Source organism: Heterodontus francisci, chromosome 4, assembly GCF_036365525.1.
Source record: "Heterodontus francisci isolate sHetFra1 chromosome 4, sHetFra1.hap1, whole genome shotgun sequence".
Classification (NCBI taxonomy): Eukaryota; Metazoa; Chordata; class Chondrichthyes; order Heterodontiformes; family Heterodontidae; genus Heterodontus; species Heterodontus francisci.
The window spans coordinates 150,195,276-150,201,275 of record NC_090374.1 but is presented as its reverse complement, the minus strand read 5'-3'; the positions used below and the strand labels follow the sequence as shown (position 1 = coordinate 150,201,275).

At 44.0% G+C, this 6,000-nt stretch overlaps 1 protein-coding gene across 2 annotated transcripts in view; it reads left to right on the top strand.

The window, feature by feature from the left end:
• The first annotated feature begins 1,017 nt into the window (after positions 1–1,017).
• Positions 1,018–6,000, top strand: part of fbxo10 (F-box protein 10) — a 97,472-nt gene continuing 92,489 nt past the window's right edge. For both annotated transcript variants that reach the window (XM_068030321.1, XM_068030322.1), the window contains exon 1: positions 1,018–1,250. The gene's annotated coding sequence lies outside the window, so the exon portion shown is untranslated. The remainder of the gene's footprint in view (positions 1,251–6,000) is intronic.

Sequence of the window (6,000 nt, the reverse complement as noted above, 5' to 3'; positions counted from 1 at the left end):
AATATAATACTAACTATCGCATCAGTACTGGTTTCAGATACCTGGCAACGTTAATCTACCTGTAATTGATTCAGTTTTACTTCAATATAATTAACAATAAATATCCCAGGGTTTGTTTAGCGGAATTTCGCTTTGTATTTCTTGAAGTGTGGATTTGGGGACTAGAAAGGGAAAAGTTATCCAAAGATTTTATTTTCCAGGTGTGCACCCACAAAGGTTTCTTGGTGTGGAAACTTGTCTGTTGAAGGCTTGTCCGTTTAAAGCTGTCAGCAAAATCAGCAAATACAGCTTCGAGTAATAACGCAGATTTTTAAAATTCCGTGATTCAAAATACACAAGGATTGACGATTATTTTCTGTACTAAAAGTAACTCTGCATAAAATGCTGCAGAATTTGCTTTATTAAAAATATTTTTCAGATACTCGGTCCAGCCCTCCGACTCGCTGAGGAGAGAAGTGCTGTTGTATGAGGACCAGAAAGGTGATCCGTCTACATGACTGGTTGAGCAGTCTATAACTTGCCAGTATTTGTAACTTTGTTTTAAATGTACTTCGCTGGGAAAAGTCACTTCAGTTCTACTTCCAATTTTGTACATCCTATTTAGGATCTGGTTCACAGAAACGCCATTTGAAATCAATGGCATGGAAGTGGCTTCTGAAGTTTTCATGGTTAAGGTGCATTTAATCATGTTCATCTCCCTGTGAAAGTGCCTGTATTTGAATATTAAGTGTACTCTAACTTTTTAATGGGATATTTTCAGATGTATTTGTCGGCTGGATTGTAACTCAGTTTTTTATTATTTGTGGCACCCACCCACTCCTCTTAAATGTATTATTTTTCATAAAATCTGTCAGTGAGTTACATTATGTGACTATCTTCTGCCTTTCTGCGATAAATGTACATTTGCGTTATCCTTTTACTCCGTCCACTTTGCCTAAAGGAAGGCTGCAGCTCATCTCCCTAACGACCGTGCGGTTGCTAAGTGATGTCACCCCCCCCCCCCCCCCCCCCCGGGGCTCGGGATGCCTGGCGGCGGCTGGTTGCGGCAGTTGGGTGGAGGCGTGCGGCCGGGCGGCGGAGGGAGGGTTAGGCCGCTGCTCAGCTGCTTTCGGGATCCGATGGAGTGGCAGAAGGCGGCTTGCCGTTGCTGCGACCAGGCCCCTGACTCTGCTACGTGGCCGAGCGGGGAGTGAGAGTCCGCGGACTCGAGCTGCGAGCGCCATGTGTCGGCCTCACTGAAGAACCAAAAGGTGAGTTGGAGCCGGGTACCGTCACCGGTACAGTCGGTACAAGATCCCCTTCCGAGCTGTGTCCCTGCCCCGACAGATACACTGGAATCGATACTAATGCGTTTAAATATATGTAAATCTTATGAAAAAAATGTACAGTTAAAGCAAATTCACTGAGAAATTATCAAAGTATTAGTGCTCCAAGCAGTTTCTTACAATACACCTTTCATGATTGAGGTAAAAACAAGAAATGCTGGAACCACTCAGCAGGTCTGGCAGCATCTATGAAAAGAGAAGCAGAGTTAACGTTTCGGGTCAGTGACCCTTCTTCGGAAGAAGGGTCACTGACCCGAAACGTTAACTCTGCTTCTCTTTTCACAGATGCTGCCAGACCTGCTGAGTGGTTCCAGCATTTCTTGTTTTTATTTCAGATTTCCAGCATCCGCAGTATTTTGCTTTTATTTCATGATTGAGGGCTTGACAAGTACCTCGATTATCAGTATAGAATGATCCTGTACAGAGGGAGGCCATTGGATCCATCATGCCCGTGCTGGGTCTTGGGTAGAGTTATCCAACTGGTCCTACTCCTCTTCATAATCTGCAATGTTTCCCTTCAAGTATTTATCCAATTCTCTATTGAAAGTTACTGTTGAATCTGCATCCACCTTCTTTTCAGGCATTGTATTCCAGATCCTAACAACTCATTGTCTTTAGAAAAAAAAATAAGCGTCCTCGTCATCTCTGGTTCTTTTGCCAGTCATCTTAAATCTGTGTCCTCTGGTTACAACTCTTCTACTGGAAACAGTTGATCCTTCTGTGAAAGCCCTTCAAGATTTTGAACACTTCTATCAAATCTCCACTTAACCTCTGTGTGTTCTAAGGAGAATAGTCCAAGTTTATCCAATCTCTCCACATAATTAATGCCCCTCATCCTTGGTACCATTCTAATTAATCTCTTCTGCACCCTCTCTAAGGCCTTGATATCCTTTCTAGAGTGTGGTGCCCTTCAGTTAAATAGTCCCGGGAGAAAAGAGGTGATGGATTCAACCTTTTAAATTGTCTGGTTTCCGAGTTCCTCACTCTCAAACAATTGGGAATGGCACCCAGATGCACTGCCCAAATTCCTTTTCTGGACACCCTGTTAGGCAATTTGGCGAGGGGACCCAGTGGGAACTCTGTGACATGAGAGCTTTTAAACCCTTTTAAGTCACCTCAATATTAACAGCTCTTTACAGGTGAGCTCATGAGCTTCTTTTAGCTAAAAGATTGACAGTAGCATTAATAGTGGCTGCACTTCAGAATAATTCGGTGTACGTGAAATATCTTGGGAAGTTTTGACATATGATCAAGTGGGGTAAGAATGCAAGTTCTTCATTCTATTTCAAACCAGTAAAGGAATATATCTCCCACTTTATCCACGAGTTGTACTAGCTGAGATAAGATAACTCCGCTCTAACCAGCAATCCAATCCGGAACACTCAGCAAATAATTCTCTACATTAAGGTCATTTTGTCCTCCTACGTATTTGTGCTATTTTTGATTTTTGTTTACAGCTCTTTAGGTTGCTTCTTGGCAGGGAAAGTCAGTCACTATTCATGTACTTATGTTAAATTTGTACAGAACCTTGGTTAGACCACACTTAGTAGATTAGATTAGATTAGAGATACAGCACTGATACAGGCCCTTCGGCCCACCGAGTCTGTGCCGAACATCAACCACCCATTTATACTAATCCTACACTAATCCCATATTCCCAACAAAAAACTGTGCTGTGCACAGTTCTGGTCTCCATATTATCGAAAAGATATCTACAGGCACTGGAGAAGGTGCAAGAATGATACCAGAGCTGAGAGGTTATAATCAAGAAAGACTGAACAGGCTGGAGGCTTTTTTTTTCCTGTAGGAAGTAGAAGGTTGAGGGGTGGTCTGATAGAGTCATAGAGAGATACAGCACTGATACAGGCCCTTCAGCCCACCAAGTCTGTGCTGACCATCAACCACCCATTTATACTAATGCTACATTAATCCCATGTTCCCTACCACATCCCCACCTTCCCTCAATTCTCCTACCACCTACCTATACTCGGGGCAATTTACAATGGCCAATTTACCTATCAACTTGCAAGTCTTTGGCTGTTGGAGGAAACCGGAGCACCCGGCGGAAACACACGCGGTCACAGGGAGAACTTGTAAACTCCGCACAGGCAGTACCCAGAACTGAACCCGGGTCGCTGGAGCTGTGAGACTGCAGTGCTGACCACTGGTTAACCAGTGCTGACCAGAGGTCCTTTAAAAAAAATTATGAAGGAAACTGATGGGGTAAATGTAGAGAAAATGGTTCTGATTCTGGGCAATCTGAAACTAGGGTCATAAATATAACAGTCATGAATAAATCCAATAAGATTTCAGGAGAAACTTCTTTAGCAGCGAGTGGTCAGAATGTGAAGCTTGCTATGACATGGAGTAGTTGAGGCAAATAGCCTAGATATTTGAGGAAGCTAGGTAAGTACATGAGAGAGAAAGCACTAGAAGGTTAAGCTGCTATGGTTCGATGGAGTAGGGTGGGAGAAGCCTCGTTCCGAGCATAAACACTGGAATACACCTGTTGACCCAAATGGCCTGTTTTTATGCTGTTAATGTTGTAATAAAGCAATTGTTTTGTTGTCTTAAAAGGTTGATGAGCTCCCATGTTTAGAATATCCCATTGGATTAAAGATTAGAAATATTGGAATTAACAGATAAAAACAAAGTGCTGGAAATACTCAGCAGATCAGGCAGCATCTGTGGAGAGAAGCAGAGTTAATGTTTCTGGTCTGTGACCTTTCATCAGAACTGAAACGTTAACTCTGCTTCTCTCCACAGATGTTGCCTGACCTGCTGAATATTTCTAGCACTTTCTATTTTTATGTCAGATTTCCAGCATCTGCAGTATTTTGCTATTATATTGGAATTAACAAATGCAGCTGGCGTTAAATCTTTTGTGACTGTACCTCAGTTGTACCCAGTTATCAGATGAGCTCATTCACTCTTTGCCAATCCTCTCAATAATGTTGTCAGCATTCACTTTAAAATAAAATCAACATTAGTAGCAGAATTAACTGCACTTCAGAGTAATTCAAAGCCTGTCTACCATCTGCAAGGCACAAGTCCAGAATGTGATGGAATATTCTCCACTTGCCTGGATGGTTTCAGCTCCAACAACACTCAAGAAGCTCAACACCATCCAGGACAAAGTAGCCTACTTCATCAGCACCCCATCCACCACCTTCAACATTCACTCCCTCCACCCCCAGGCACAGTAGCAGCAGTGTGCACCATATGCAGGATCCACTGCAGCAACTCACCAACGCTCCTTGGACAGCACCTTCCAAACCTGTGACTTCTACCACTTAGAAGGACAAGGGCAGCAAATGCATGGGAGCACCACCACCTGCAAGTTCCCCGTCCAACCACATGCCATCCCGACTTGGAAATATATACTCCTTCACTGTTACTGGGTCAAAAAACTGGATCACTCTTCCTAACAACATTGTGGATGTAGCTGCACCACATGGACAGTAGCGGTTCAAGAAGGTGGCTCACCACCACCTTCTCAAGGGCAATTAGGGAGATGGGCAGCAAATGCAATGCTCACATCCTGTGAATGAATGAAAAAAGTCAGGTGTTGTATAAATTCAAGTTAATTATTCTTTCATTAAGGGATAAATCAAGCACTTTAAACTCTCTCCTGCCTGTAAGGGATGAGTTCCTATTTCTTTTGATTTGTCCATTGCTAAACCAAAATCTTGGGTTCCTGTTCCATTGGTTGAGGTGGACATTAAAGGTTCCCTAGCAGCTGAGGCGTAGAAGGTCTTCCTGATTATCTTCCTTCCTGAACCAATAACCCCAGAGAAATATGTCTGGTGTTGCTAGTTCAGAATGTCTGTCATGTTTGGCTGCATTACAAAAGCCACTAGTAATTGTATCTGAAGTCATTTTTTATTAATTCATGGAATGTGGGTGTCACTGGCTAGGCCAGCATTTATTGCCCATCCCTAATTGCCCTTGAGAAGGTGGTAGTGGGTTTCCTTGAACCGTGGAGTCCATGTGAAGTAGGTACACCCACAGTGCTGTTAGGAAGGGAGTTCCAGCATTTTGACCCAGCGACAGTGAAGGAATGGTGATTATAGTTCCAAGTCAGGATGGTGTGTGACTTGGAGGGGAACTTGCAGGTGATGGTGCTCCCATGCATTTGCTGTCTTGTCCTTCTAGGTGGTAGAGGTCGCAGGTTTGGAAGGTGCTGTCTAAGGAGCCTTGGTGCGTTGCTGCAGTGCGTCTTGTAGATGGTACACACTGCTGCCACTGTGTGTCAGTGGTGGAGGATGTGAATGTCACCCCGTGCACAAACAGTCAAGCAGGCTACTTGTCCTGCATGGTGTCGAGCTTCTCGAGTGTCGTTGGAGCTGCACCCCTCCAGGCTAGTGGAGAGTATTCCATCACACTCCTGACCTGTGTCTTGTAGATGATGGACAGGCTTTGGGGAGTCAGTAGGTGAGTTAGTCGCCGCAGGATTCATAACCTCTGACCTGCACCTTTTTATATGTCTACTTCAGTTCAGTTTCTGGCCAATGGAACCCCCTAGAATGTTGATAGTGGGGGATTCAGAGATCGTAAGGCCAAGGGGGGATGGTTATATTCTCTCTTGTTGGAGATGGTCATTGCCTGGCACTTGTGTGGCGCGAGTGTTGCTTGTCACTTATCAACCCAAGCCTGGATGTTGTCAAGGTCTTGC